This window comes from Hippocampus guttulatus, chromosome 5 (genome assembly GCF_054856545.1).
Source record: "Hippocampus guttulatus isolate MCC_2025c chromosome 5, RoL_Hgut_1.0, whole genome shotgun sequence".
NCBI classification, from domain to species: Eukaryota; Metazoa; Chordata; class Actinopteri; order Syngnathiformes; family Syngnathidae; genus Hippocampus; species Hippocampus guttulatus.
The window spans coordinates 5,558,008-5,574,176 of record NC_141265.1 but is presented as its reverse complement, the minus strand read 5'-3'; the positions used below and the strand labels follow the sequence as shown (position 1 = coordinate 5,574,176).

The following is a 16,169-nucleotide window of genomic DNA, read 5'->3' as shown; positions in this document are numbered from 1 at the left end:
GACAAAGGCGATATGTTCTGTTGTTATTCCCTCACGGTTTTTCTTCATCTTAAACAAGATTCCCTTCATACAAAGTTAATCACTCTATGAGATGACCGATTTGTCCATTCAAAGGCACACCTAAAGGCTTGCTCGAAGCCTTTCCAGAAGTTTTTGACAATGTTTACACATGAGAACTGCCCTTCATATTTTGTTTGCCTGAAACTAAATATTTTATTCATCGGCAGGTGGGTGAGAGCTGTCTGCTAGTTTCTTGATGAAACAATTTTGTATTACACAGACAGAGCAAGGAAGTAGTGTGATGCAGTATGTGTTGTCGATGACTGTGTCAAAGCTTTTTGTTAAAAGTGAGGATTTTCTTTTAAGGTTTAGGAGCGGGCCACTGCTTTGTATCTCACGAGAATTAATGTGCTCCTCCACTGAGCAGCAGCTGAATCCCATCTCCATATTCAGAACCAAAACAAGAGCAATCTGTTGTAAGATGACCATGATTGAGGATCATACAGTCCCCTCCAAAAGTATTGGAACAGCAAGGTCACGTCCTTTGTTTTTATTGTAGACTGAAGACATTTGGGTTCCAGATCAAAATATGAATATCAGTTTATTATTCCAGCTTTTATTTCATAGCATTTCCATCTAGATGCATTTAACAACTCAGGAGATAGCACCTTTAGTTTGTAGCTTTTCACTTTTCAAGTGAGCAAACATATTTGCACGGGCGTTATCAAATTAATTTCAAGTGAAAAACAGAAATGGGCAATTTGCCCGGCATTCGTCAGTAGCCGGTGTGCCAGTTTGTCATCATCATTCCGCCATTATTTCTGACCGGCCTAGTCCGTTAGTTGTCAGTCCATCACAATTATTTTAACCATGTTTCCGTCATCATTAAAACACAGTTCGTCAATGCTACTTTAGGATCATCAGTTTTCTACTGGGAGTTCTGAAATAGTGGTTGCATTGTATTGTATCGTTCGATGTTTTGTATGATGAAACATAATACAAAAGACTGTCACTCGGCTTAGTTTGAAGCTAATTGCATTGTGAGAAAGCTTCGTTGTGAAACAAGACCATTCTTTCGACTGCAGTGTTTCCCAAGGCACTCATTTTACAGTATTTGTCATGTCCTTGTTTATCGTAGTTGCACATTATTGCCTGCACTACTGGAGACAAATTCCTTGTGTGTTCTACATACTTGGCCAATAAAGATGATTTTGATATAAAAATGACAGCATCCAATCAAACAAAAATGTCACAAAAAGTATGAACACTGGCATAATGATGGTCTCGTCTCAGGTAACTCACAAATGGGCTTAATCTGGAATCACTCACAGGAAGCCATTGTTCTACCTGTCACTAAAAACTGCTGGACTATATACAGTACATCAATCAAAATATATTTGTAATTATTCACTTCATCTCCAAAATGTTTATTCTCACGAGAGTCGTGGGAGCCTATTCCAGCTGCCACTAGGCGAGAGGCGAGATTTACCCAGAACTGGTCATCAGCTAATTTAAGTGAAATTAGATAATTTCCTACACCTCCCTCATTGGGAATCACTGCTCCACTGTCAAGGTGTCCGTGAACATGTAATGAATGCGTACATGTGATAAATGTAGTGATACATATTCTAAAGGTAATGATTTGGGTAAACCATTCTTGTTACTTATAAATTAGCAAAAAAACAAAACAAAAAAAAAAGTACAATTGTCCATTTCACAGTGAAGATCGTATCCCAGGAAACATACTTAAAAACCTTTTCACAGTTATGAGCAAGAAATAAAAGATGCTTTGCGGCCTGATGTTTGACTATTCTTAGCGGACCGACACAAAAAGAAAATATTTTAAAGTTCCTGAGATGTAAAGTGGAGACTTGTTCTCTGCCAGCATGTTGACATTTTGCTTGGGCACATAAAATAGCAGGCCGCCTCAGTGCACCTTGTGCAGCCCCGTGACAATGTCCAATCTCCAAGCATCCTTGTCAACAGGCATTACACTTGTGGGGAATGAGCACTGCCACATTTCACTTGCGGCGATTGTGGTTTTATCCTGAGCCAACTGTCCGTGTGTGTGACAGTGCTGAGCGGGCAATGAAGACGGGAAAATGTGCATGTGATGATGTGTATTGCGTTTTGGGGAAGCAAATGAGTCTTGCACACACTGGATGGATGCCACCCAGCGGCTTTACTGACAGTGCTGACAATGGAATGCACACACTCACGTTGCTTTTTTTAATGTGATCCTGTAATTACGTGAGGAAACTTTGATTAATTTGAGGGAAAGAAATCTTTATGAGCTGTGATTGGCTGGCAACCAGTTCAGGGTTTCCTGCTCCAAGACAGTTGGGATAACGCCCAGCACATAACACCCACATGAGGAGAATGGATGGATTGACATCTCTACGAGTTGAACATCTTGCACTGTGTTCAGTTAATTCAGTTTTTTCACGGCCCTCTGAATAGGGGATCGTCGGCCAGCATGGAAGGATCACTCTTTCTGTACTTTTTTGATACATTTATTGGAACACTTTGCAGCGGAAGTAGTCGTAGATGAAACAGAAGTAGTTGCAGTATCAGAAGCAGGTAATAACCTAAAGCACACATAAATGAATATATCTCTCTTTCTGCATCACGATGTAAATGGGTATAGAATTGACATTAATTAATACTTTTATTTTATAACAATACATTTAATAAATACTTTAATAAACCATGATTTCACTATTATTATCGTCATCATTATCCATTATTTTAAACGTAAGAAACCATACATCACAAACATATCAAGGCGACTCGAACAAAAGAACTACAAGTCCCAAAGGTCCAAACCGGAAGTGGAGCGCCGGCATGATTAAGCCCAGCTGCAACGCAATGTACTTCGTTCAAACATTGAATTGCAGCTGGACAAACATGACAACTATGCAAAATGAGTTAAATAAAGACACCACTGTTCTAGCAACACTTTAGCCCACGCTGTTTACATTGCCGATTGCGAACGGTAACTGACTGTAATTGCATAGCGATGCGGCAAACATAAAGCACAACGGACACAATGCAAAGCAGACAAACAAAGCAACCGATCATCATCGAATCTAAAGCTAACTTTAGATATCTGGTAAGGAAAAGCACAAGCATATCTTACCATTGGGCCATGCCGATTACGAAGCGAGTGCATTCACTAACGTAACATACTGCGATGCTACTTTTTATACGTAGCGCGAACGGTCACCTGTCAGTGGCAGCCCCGCCTCTCTTAAAGTGCCAGGTTAATCCAACACACTGCGAGTATCTCATCTCTGCCTCATAAAGGTCAGGGACCAAAGATTGAAACGTTTTTCTTGAGACCTCTGGAACCCCTTTACAATGCATAACTGTTGTTAAAAAGTAATTAGACTGTTGGCAGACAGCAGTTTAATCACAAACAATCTGCGGTTGCCAATTAAGTACTCCAAGCGCTGCACTGAACATTTTGAACCGGTGTGCTTCAGTAACCATTTACAATAGCATCAGGTACACGAGTGTAGTTCGACCCAGGCTGAAACCAACTCCCGTCCCAGCGATTTTTCCATCAGCAAATGCGACTTCAACTCCCAGCAGCAGCAGGAAGAACCCCACTGGTCCTGGTGCATTCGAGAAGCAGCACAGGCAAGAAGTGAGGCGTTATTTGTATGCACCTGTGACACCTAAGAATGGTGATTATGAATTAAGCGGTTGGAAAAAACCCCCCCACCCATACTGTAATAATGTACTTGTTAAGCGTACATGGCAAGCTGCCTGACACGACAAAGCCTTTCTGCACAGCGTGTTATAAACACCCCCATTTACTGTGCATATGATACACATCTAGAATTTTCATGCATGGAAAATGCAAGATAGTCCCTATGTTGTAACATTTCATGTACGGCCAACACATAATTATGAATCCCACATGCACAGCGGGGCCAAGTGTTGATGTCTCTAAAGCTATTGCGTGACTGAGTCGAGGTTATTCAATCAAGATACAGGGGATACAAAAACACACCATTCTGTATTTCCAATCCACTAAATGCGGTATTGTGTCGATTCTTAACCAGGCTCCTCTGTGATGTCACAGTTATCACATTCACTTTCTCTTCCACTGATGTCTCTGAAGTCCTGATCGTCTTAAACACTTAGACTTTGACAATGAGCGCTTCAACGGCTCCTGTGTGTAAAAATCCTCTACTTTGAATTTTACATCATCGTGCGCCATTGAATCTACTGTGTTGTGTAGCGCATGCAAATTGTAAGGTATCTCTATGGTATAGCGTGTTGGTCGGCTATTAAAATGTCACTTCCAGTAACCCTCGTGGTGGCTAGAGTAACTACACCTACAATGGCTTGAGCTTCAAGTTGGTTCAGAAACACTCAGAATGAATAATTCAAACCAATTTTTTAATTGAACTGTGTTTGACAACTTGCAGGAAGTGACGTGTATGTATTACAGAACATGTTACCAATGAGAATATGAATTTTAACAGACTGAAAAATCTTAGGAATCTGGCCTTAGACAGAGGGCACATTTATAGAAGAACTAATTAGCTTGAGACTGTTGTGACAAAAAAAAAACTATGCAAGAATGATATGTTTTTTTTATTTAAACAAATGTCCTTGGAACATACTCATCTGGCGCAAATATTTTATGATGGCGAAGTCTGAACTAAATGCGCAATTTCTGATACACCTCCACAGTCTATGTATCTAAAAAAGTGAGTCATACCACAGTTACCTGAACCGGTACAACGCCAACAGCAAAAAAGAAAAACGCTGCGTGCGTCTCAGTGCCGACTACTTGATTCAAGGTGTTATGAAGACAAAGACAGAATTGAGTTCAACAAAGAAGTTCTCGAAATTTCTGAGTCAGCCTTACAAGACCAACTGCATACACACACACAGCACCAGAAGGTCTTTCATTGCGTTCACCCTGTCACTCACGATGCATGCAACAAACACGCTAAAATCAACCAAACATGTTCACAACAATACGACAATGATTCCTGCACCAAAAGGGGCACAATAAAAACAAGCATTTTTATAAATCAAACACCCGAGGCTGTGGTCCACCACTCGCTTGGACAGACGAACAGGTCGTTCAGTTTTTTCCTCACTAAACACAAACAAAGACAACACAAACTAGTCTGTGCCCAGTCTTTACAAGGTAACCCTTTTTTGAAATTTTAAATGGTCAATCTACTTCCCCTGAAATGGCACAGTGTTTTAATCCTAGAGGCCAACACATTATTCAAAAAGAAGCCAAAACGACACTCTGATGTATCACCCGAACATATTTTCTTGGAACGGCTTGAATCACGTTCATCAAGACATGTCAAAATATTATCACAGATTCTGTTCTGCTTTCAAATGTCTCCTGATGTCTGTGCCCTTCTATCATGTCTTGTACATTGTATTGTCAGCCTGACTGTTTTACTTATCAGCAGACACAGAAAAAATTGATGCACACTTTTGTCTGAGGCTGGATTGTTGTAACACTCTTGGTTTTTTTTCCCCCTTTGTTGTTGGCCACTTTCAACCCACACAGACTGCCGGAGCAAACCATGTCAAGCACAAAATTTTCTCCTTTAAATGCCTTTACATTGTTTGCCTGCTTTGTCCACCTCAACTTGTAAAATAAAGTGTGTGTGTGTGTGTGTGTGTGTGTGCGTGTGTGTGTAATACTGTAGAATATGGGATTCAGCACCGATAAATAAACCAAGTTTTCTTATCATGCTTTTTCCAATACAGAAAGTAAAATACAGTGACACTTTGATATCACTTTTGGGGTACAACATAGTTTGTGTGAACCCTGTTTAGTGCACTCGGGGAAAATAAACAATATTTTTTATTGTTTCAGACTACTAAAGATAATGGATGTGAGGAGATCCTTTCAAGAATTTCAGTGTTGGAAAGGGAACACAAAGTCGTGCTGTGCTTCAGAGCAGCTCAAAAAAGAATCAGTGGGATCCCATCTACAAAGGATGTATGTGATTTGATGTAAAGTGCATAATTTTCAAAGGGAAGACTTTTCTGGTCTTTCTTTTTTTTATCTGGAAAATGGGCCTGAATACGACTGAAGGAACATGAATAAGATGGCACATGCAGTGATACACACTGAAACAGTACAGTGCACAAAAAGAATTGTTCCTCAGAGAAATCTCCTGGTCCATCTATATGAGAAAAGCTCATCCCTGGAGTTCAAAAAAATAACATAAAAAAACAATTACTGGATTATTCTCTCAGCAATTTCATTTGAGGAGCTGCTGGGGAATTGACACCCAGGATGGTGGCTTAATATGGGGTACACAAAGCTTGGGGATAAACTTGATTCGTACCCCTCAATACAAGAAACATATCGAACAAGCAATAAAAAGCATACAATCCAAAATGGCATCGCTACAATTTTGAGGCTATGTCTGTCTTTTCACACATATTCTTTCCTTTGTGATGCTATATCGTAAAAGATGGCACTGGTTGTCACAGAGAGCCTTCTAAATGCAAATTCTGTTCCGTGTGAAAATCAAGCAAAAGGGCAGAAAATGTGGTATTATTAGCAGTAATCAAACAAGCTTGTTTCACTTCAGAGAACAAAAGTCGAGCAATGAATGAATTGTCAAAAATAGCATCTCTCGAGTCAATTCAAAGAAACAGATGTCATTTTCGGACTCAGCTGCCCAGAATTAGTTGGAAATCATGAAAATATCTTTGACACTAAACAAAAAAAAAAAGGAGGGGAGGGGGGAAGGATGCCAGCAAATCAGGCACAAGTACAAAGAGAAAAAAAAATCATTTTTAAGGGTGGCTGTGTGTGTGTGGGGGGGGGGGAGTGTTATGCACGGGTGCATGTTATTCACAAGATTTTATGATACGTGCCTGTATATCCATCTACAGTATCTATCTTATCATACATTATCTGAAGTGCTCTATCCTCATGAGAGTCGCAGACGTGTTCGAGTCTATCCCAACTGACTGTGGGCAGTAGGCGGGGTACACCCTGAACTGGTTGCCAGCCAATTGCAGGGCATACATAGATGGAAAAAAAAAAACATTCACACTCACAAGCACGCCTTGGGACAATTTAGAGTGTTCCATAAACCAACCATGCATGTTTTTGGAATGTGGGAGGAAACTGGAGTACCGGGAGAAAACCCACGCAGGCACGAGGAAAACATGCAAACTCTACACAGGCAACGAAGCTATGAAAATGTAGGATCAGATGTTCCAGCACTAGGGGCTCAAGCATAGGGCGACTGGTCATTAGGATGGAGGATGTAGGAGAGCTGGACCACGTGGGCTGACCTGTCAGGAGCTGAGCGACTGCCTTGCCGCCGGCCAGAGTAACCCCTCACGTATTGTGCCCCCCAGACCAAACATGGAGCGCCTGCTATGATAGAAGCCACTTGGCGGTTTCAGTATGACGAGCCAAGCCGGACCAGCACCATAAGCCTAGACTCTGTATGTGTATATATATCCATCCATCCATTTTCCGAATCGCTTGATCCTCACTAGGGTCGCGGGGGGTGCTGGAGCCTATCCCAGCCATCTCCGGGCAGTAGGCGGGGGACACCCTGAATCAGTTGCCAGCCAATCGCAGGGCACACAGAGACGAACAACCATCCACGCCCACACTCACACCTAGGGACAATTTAGAGCGTCCAATCAGCCTGACATGCATGTTTTTGGAATGTGGGAGGAAACCGGAGCACCCGGAGAAAACCCACGCAGGCCCGGGGAGAACATGCAAACTCCACACAGGGAGGCCGGAGCTGGAATCGAACCTGGTACCTCTGCACTGTGAAGCCGACGTGCTAACCACTGGACTACCGGGCCGCCATGTGTATATATATATACACATACATATAGGTATAGGTATAGGTACATTCTTGCTGCTGGAGGCTGTAAATTTCCCCAGTGGGGGACAAATAAAGGATATCTTATCTTATATGGTTTATTATATTTTTAAATGTTGTATTCTTTGGCATATTTGCTATTGCAATAATCCAAAAGTAATTACAATTATTCACATTACCTTACTTTAATAACATGGAACTTGGATTATGGTACTAACTCCATTTTCAATAACTGTATCGGAATATATTTCACCCTCCCAACCCTGGTGGCGAACCACAACTTCAGTGACTGCTGTTATCACATAGCACTTCCTGCGGGAATGGCTCGCAGCAAATTAATTTGCAGAGACACTATCTGCAAAGTGCCAACTCAAATTGTTTATTTTCCCTCCTTTTCTTTTCAAGGCAGAGTTCTGTAATTAGCTTTTGCTAGAAGGTGTATGCATGCTTTTTAAGGTTGCCAGCATCAAAGGAATTGAACATGAGGCCACGCGGCCAGTGCACTTCAAAGTGAACATAATTGCGTTCCTACTCATGTGTTATTGAAGTCACTGGCATGTACTGTGGATATAAGAAGCCTACACACCGGGGACGTGTGGCCGGGGCGGGCAGGAGAGCCAGAACCTCCCTGTCCCCTCCCCTCTCCCCTTGCTCTTCCGCATGTGAAGAGTAAAAAGAAACAAATAAACAACAACAAAACGTAAGAATGATTACATTAGTTTGGTCCGCCCTTTACTTTAATTTTCCTTTTCAATCCAATGTCAATGGTTTCATCATTAAAACAGTTGAATTTGCATATTTCCTGTTCAAATACACGGGCGAGAAGGGAAGATTGGCATCGTACTCTAAGTGCCTCAAGGCCCACATTAATTGCTCCCACACAAGTATATATATGTACTGTATATGCTTTCAACATATTTTTAATGAATGTATGTGACATATTTAGTCTTTCTGATCGCCTCCACAAGTGCCGTTTCACCCACATGCCATTGTATGACCAGACGCGTGAATAATTTTAAATCGGGGCTTTCTAAATGGGTTAGGCTTTTTTTTTTTTAAAGAGATCAGAATCAAAAAGAATGAACTTGAACTCACATTAAATATTCTTTTGTTTTTCTTGCTCTGACTCTGTGACTACGCTTAGATGCGGACAATAGTCCTTTCAAAACTGGAGTATTAGCAACACTCCAGTTGTACAAGGCCATGTAAACATTTGCAAAAGAGAGAATGTGCTCATATTCTCTTTTGTTTTTGTTTTAAAATCCAAATGCAGCACAGTAGGGCACTTTTGGAGCCAATCAATTAATTGTATTGGTTTATTGTAATTTCTTTGCAGGTTTTCTGTTTTTTACTTATGTGTGGGGGCATTGCTTGGTAAAAAGTCATTTTGTTGCCCAAAAATGTTCATGGTGACAGGCCAGGGCTGGTATTGTGGATATGCATCAAACTATTTATTAAACAGGAGAAAGATTATCACCAAAGGAATTTCTATACTTTGTAGATTAGAATTACAAGTGCAAAGAACTTCAAAAATAAAACACCTTCAAAAACTGACCGTCTTAGTGCAGTCACTGTCCCTGTTTGGCGAGGAAATCCAGAATGGTGAAAGTCTTTTGACTTGATTTTTAATTGATCATTTGAAATTGCGGATCATTCGAGGCCATTTACCTCCGAACAGAAGGCACGGTTCTGAGACATCCACTGGATTTGAACGGCAAATTGTTTTATTCCCCTCCTCAAACCACAGGTGTCAATCTCCGGTCCTTGAGGGTCGCTGTACATCATGTTTTAGATGTTTCCCTCCTCCAACACACATGATTCAAACAATCAGGTTCATGAAGTCTGTAATATGCTCATATTTAGTCAAGCTGTATAACTTTCCCATGCCCACAGTGTACCTTAGCGTCCTTGTCACAATCATCACCTAGAATTGGAATACTCCCTGCTGGAGACGCACAAACATTGGAATGCGCTAAGATGAGAATCGGTTTAAGAGAAACAAAAGTAATGATATCACACCTTGTGTCTCGGTACCGCCCTTCTGATGGTATAAAAGTGATGCGAGTCTCTTCCTGCTTCGCACTCGTGACCCGTAGCCATTGTCTGTAATTCACTGATGGCCAGAATATTCTGTGATTAAAAGCTTTGAAGAAACTGTTCATCGACTCCAGTCAGTATTTGGATTGCCAACATTTTCCTCGTCTGAAATTCAACGAACACGTTCATTATCAGGGTCCTTTAGAGCTTGGTGATGATCTGATCATTTAATTTGAATCAGCTGTGTTGGAGAGGTGAAACGTGTAAGACATAAAACATGCAGGATAGCGGCCCCCGTGGATCAATATTTGACATCTGTACCTTACACCTATTGCTTGGTTGGTTTAAGGTACAGAGTGAAATCTGCTGCATTTACACCATAGAATAAGCTATACCACGTTTGGGACTCCTAATTTGAGGTATTAAAGTTTGTCCACAATGTAAGCTTATACTACGTTCATACATACCAACAGAGGTAACACTAGTGATTAATATTTACCTGGTATCATCTATTCTGACGCTGTTCTGCTTTCATGTATATGGACTTCAATATTTAGGTATCCACAGATAGCAAGACAGGGAAACCCGCAATGCAATGTTGTTACAAAAGAACACCAAACAGCCAGAGGAGCTGGCAGAAAGAAAGCATAAAGTGCTCAGGCAGAGCGTGTGATCGGGGACAGAAGACTGACGTGGTCAAAAGGAAAATGCCAAGGCAGGAATGTCAGAGGCAGGCAGATTCAGGTCATGGCAGAAGAGAGAGATTGATGGAGAGTCTTGTATGAGATTATAAAGAGCATTCTGGCGATGAGTGGGTGAGCAGGAGAGGCTTAAATAGTGCCTTGATTGCCGTTGTGGAGCACCTGTGTGCTCAGGTGAGGGGAGTGACTAATGTGGTAGGAGTGAGCGACTGACAGAGAGGAGCACTGGTGGGCTGAGTGGGGAAAACACTGCAAGAGTACACACGTGAACAATGGAGCCGAACTGTGACATTGAGGTTGAGTTTCTTCTGCTGGCACTGGGACCGTAGTCAAGGTGGATGAAATTATGAACCGTCTCAAATAAATATCAGTATTAGTGCAAAGACTTGAGGCTTCTGCTAGGGGAAAAAAAGCCCACTAGTCCATCTGAACTTCATTTGGGGGAGCAGGCGTGCGATAACTCCCAGTTAACATGAGTTTGAATCTAACAGGTTATTCTGATTGAGTTGTACAGTTTACAGGGCACATTAATGGTGTCATTTTTAAAAAATGTTCAATGACAAATAATGCACAAAATAACACATAACTCTGGCATCTGAAAATGGGCGTGTAGACTTTATGTTCCCTCTGTTGTGTTTCACTCGAGCTGCAAATTTCCCAAGTGATAAATGATGTGTTTTTAGGTGGCAGAGGGGGCACGCAGATAGTCTAACACCGGGGTGCCCAAACTTTTTAGACCGAAGATTGACTTTTCGATCAACAAATCTCCTGTGATCGACCGGTTACCGCGCACACGCACATACATACACTCGCACGTCATGATGAGCAACAGCCTAGCACGGAGGCATGCGACGTACTTTTGCAGCCTGTTAACTATCATAGCTCACACGTACCGTTTTAAAGTGCTTCCCTGGGCCCTCTAGATTCCTATTCTTCTTCCATGCCCTCGGTGAATTGTACACGAAACAAAATCTGAATGAGAATAATGACAATGATAAAAGATATAGCGCAACAGCTCTGATCACAAGCTGCAACTGCAGACTGCTGAGCACCAACAACTTCCGGTGACGTAGGTCACGCGCCACCATTGGTTAAAGATTTACCTGATCTCTTTTATTTAATTTTTCAAAAATACTTTTTGTGAAAATGAGACTGATGGGATGATTAGGGTGCAGTGTACATTAACACAAAAATATATATTACTAACATGCACAAAGACACACAAATTGTTTTTTTTTCCCCAACACCCCAGTGATCGACTTGGGACCAGTCCACGATCTACCGGTCGATCGTGATCGACGTAATGGGCACCCCTGGTCTAACATGTCTGCCTCACGGTCAAAGGTTCACGGTCAAGTTCAGATCTCGCTTGGTCATTTCTATGTGTGTGTGTATGGTTTTTCTCAGGCACACTCACATTCCAAACACATGCACGCTGGACTCTGAACTATCCATAGGTGTGAATGGACAGAAAGTATCCTTTGCCCAGAGACACCTCGCCTTCTTTCCACTGTACTGAGAGAGCCCTCATCAGAAGGGTGTTGCCACTCAGTTTTAACGTATATGCCAGTTAATATATTTTTACTCCACATTGGCATATCCACGCTTCCGTAATGAATCACACTTGAGAGAAAAGTAAATCATGCACACAATTTAGCAAGATTGCACCTGCACTTTGAGAACGTCTTGCGTGCAAGTTATACAATATGTAGGACTTGTCAACTAACTAACACATGTGTGTGACATGCTAACGGTATTAAGAGAGCTACAGTTGTGAATGTTTGAATAAATTCTGAAGTATGCCCTTGACGGCCCCTCATACATTAAATGTCATCACCTGGGTTTCCGTACAAGGTAGATTTCCTTTTCAGAATTTTTTTTTTACTGAATGTATGGACTCTGAAGAGTTGTTAAGCAACCAATATATCCAGTCGACTTTTTGATATGGTAGGCCCAGACAAAATGACTGTCAAGTGCATCCACAAAAACGCCCTTTTGAGTCATTTTTGATGCACTCTTGGGATTTACATAGTGTTGTATGGCAATTCGATTAAAGCATGCAAACCGAAGAAGAAAAGTTTTATTAAAAACAATATATATATACAGTATATATGACATGTTTTTTGTTTTCTTCACTTTCTTTTATATCTCGTTTGCCTTTAAAGAGTTGTGAAAGAAAATACATTGTGTTGATGTTGATGTTCATGTCAAGACAATACATCCTAACAATAATTCCTTTTCAGTAGCTGTCAAATCACGTCAGTGATGCTGAAGAATGCATCGTGTCGTTTTTGTATCTGATAACCCAACTGTTTATTGGATTGTTAAAAACACTGCCAAGTGTTGGACATGGTAGGAAGTTTAATTATTTATAACTCAGCACACAACAGCCTGGACAGTCATTTGATGTGCAGCACAAAGCATACCAGTATGATTCAGTCTCTCATCTCTACATTATGTATGATGACATTTAAATGACTTTTCCCTCTTCCCTTCATGGTACTTTAATATATGTATGCAACTTTCACTTCATTTACATTTTGAATGGTTGTTCACCAAATACTGAGCAACTTTCACCTCTTTTTAAATCATTATTTTTACATGCAACGGCAAAGAATTCCCAGCTTTCTTTCCTCGGGCTTCCTCAGCCCATTTATGTAAAGAGAGCACGGAATAATGTGCACATTATGCAAACCATTTTATCATATCTACGTAATCAGGACACTCAGTTTTGTTTAACATGGCTTATTAGGGCAGCTTCACTGTGCACTCAGACTTTTTTTTTAACCATCCCTCCATCCAGTACCATCCAATGCGTCTGTAATCTGAACTGGCATTGTATTTGCAGAGGGAGAGAGTAGGTGATTTGGCACAAGTTGTGTTGCGACAGCTCCTGAGGGTGAGCAACGCGATTTAAGAAAAAAAATGTGGATTCCTAATAAGATTTCAAATGAAGGACAAAGAGTAATAGGAGCATGACATTCTTTAACACAGAAAATTATATACGGTGTCGTACATGTTCTTTCAATGTAAACCAACAGGGGAAGTTTGCAGTCATTTTTCTTCAGACTGGCAGTACAACAGTAAAATAATATGTGGGGGGAAAAAACAAATCAGCCCTCTCTGCCGCAATCTTGTACCTGTAATTGCATTTGTAAGAAACCACCATGCCTGAGGGAAAAACAACCAATCAGACATAAGGAATGACTGACGAGGTGACAATCGTTCTCGTGCATTGGTCGGCACATTTACAGTGGGCACACCCACGGTGTGACAAAGGCTCTGGATTTAGACCGGAAGGAGTGTGGATCCCACAAACGCAGACTCAGATAAATGGCGAGAACAAAAGAGGTTTATTTAAAGGAAAAGCGCGAGACCGACAAAGTGGTGAACAAAAGGCGGTGGTGACAAAAAGCCAGAAAAGCCAAATGACAACAGAAAGCATTTGCCAATTGCAAGGACAGAATGACCACCGAGAAATACACAAAACAAAATGGGATTAGTTCAATCACACGAAAACAAGAACAAATACAATGACATATCGGACATATCCTGAGACAAAACAACAATGAACACCACAGCTGCATTTCAGTCGTAGAGGGGCGAAAGGCAGTTCAGTGGTTCCGGAACGAATTTGGAATTAGCAACATTTCTCTTGGTTAGGTAAATTTATTGCCTTTTTTATCTTTAATTGATTGTACATTCCAAAACATACAATTTCAAACCGGTAACATTTTGAGTTACAGTCACATTCCATTATGAAAAAGTCATGAGACCAACATAGCAGCTGTGGTTAATGTCGCCTTGTTGCCAGGGCAGTTACATGCAATGCCTTTCTTAGGTCAGAAACTCAAGTAGAATGGGCGGATTGGTGAAGCGAGGCTACATTCAAATTATTCTTGCCGTTTTAGATATATTAAAAGTTCTACCTCTACAAAGAGAATAACACTCACACATCCTGAGCCGCCATTTTTGGCATGCACGTAACCCTACCTCTCACCTGCTCCACACAATCAGAGCCACAGCAGTAATTAAAGACCTAAAATTAGTTCCCTCTAGATAGCTCACTTATTTGTCTCTTTCAGTTCTGTGATTGATAGGTAATCAGTTCCCTATGATTACATGAACCTCCCTGGACTGTCCTGTCAATTGCACACTAAAGTCCCCACATGTATTCAGGCCCTGCATATTCACTCCAAGCACTCCCTGCCTGGCTCACAATCCTTTTTCTGTCCCCACGGGTGCCTTTCATCTACATACCTCTGAGGACAAATAGCGTATTTGGACATGGACCATAAGATGGCTATCAAGGACATCGAATACATGCTCGAACAGCATTCTATACAGAACTTACTCTATGCAAGGTGGGTGTGGACTGATGTAATGTGGCCAATGTAATATAATTTCAAGGGGCCGGAAAGTGTGCTTGGCACCTTTGGACAGGCACGTGAGGTGGGAAGGAACGAGCTCACCTTGCCCACATTAATATGCTCCAAGATGGCCTGTGCGGTACTACGAGGACTGACACCAGCCAGTCTGTAAGTGTAAACTGAAGTACACTCAGGTGCCCTGTGCTGTCTAAAGCCGTTAGAACAGCAGTCAGTCTGCACCTGCCTCTTGTCATTGCACATTATTTCTGATCTCTTGTGCTGAGCTTGCCCAAATATTACCTGTCCCAGCATGTTGTCTGACTGCTCACAAATTTCACCTCGATTTGTTCCTGTCATTCCCACCACACATCGCCCTTTGGTTGATCTCTTGCACGATGTTATGAAGTGTTAAGAAGCAGTCAACATCATTTGGCTTTGACCATTGTGGGACACATAGGTCAGTAAATCTTATCAGGATACTAGTATATTTTCCATTTGATTTTTCTCTCTCTGTATTGCACTCATAGAACTGTGCACTACTTACTATTTACCGGTATGTTGATATTACATTTGCATTTATTGACCTGTAATTGGCTGCCATCCAAACTAGTGTGTGTCCTGCCTCCCGGCCAAAGTCACCTACAGTAGGTTAGCCTCCAGCTTCCCAGCAAACCTAATGAGGACAAATGGCACAGAAAAGGATGGATTTGCATTTAGGACCGTACTAACAGCAGCCTCTGCAATATTGGTACCAAAAACAAAACAAAAATCAACAATCATTATATAATTCACAAATTAGACTCGACTGATGTCTACAGTAATATATCTTACAGTGAATTAAAAAAATAATATATATATATATATATATATATAGGGCGGCCCGGTGGTCGACTGGTTAGCGCGTCGGCCTCACAGTGCAGAGGTGGAGGGTTTGATTACAGCGCTGGCTTTCCTGTGTGGAGTTTGCATGTTCTCCCCATACCTGCGTGGGTTTTCTCTGGGTACTCAGGTTTCCTCCCACATTACAAAAATGTACATGGCAGGCCATTGGAACACTCTAAATTGTCCCAATTCAGGGTGCACCTCGTCTTCTGGCCGAAGACAGCTGGGATATGCGCCAGCATGGACATGACCCTTGTGAGGATAAGCGGATCAGAAAATGTATGAAAAAAACAATCTATATCTACAGATATATACGTATA

The 16,169-nt window shown here is 41.4% G+C and overlaps 1 protein-coding gene across 1 annotated transcript in view; it reads right to left on the bottom strand.

The window, feature by feature from the left end:
- Nucleotides 1–13,565: 13,565 nt before the first annotated feature.
- The window catches only part of atad1a (ATPase family AAA domain containing 1a), a 46,656-nt gene continuing 44,052 nt past the window's right edge, over nt 13,566–16,169 (bottom strand). The window contains exon 11 of the transcript XR_015100872.1: nt 13,566–15,640. The gene's annotated coding sequence lies outside the window, so the exon portion shown is untranslated. The remainder of the gene's footprint in view (nt 15,641–16,169) is intronic.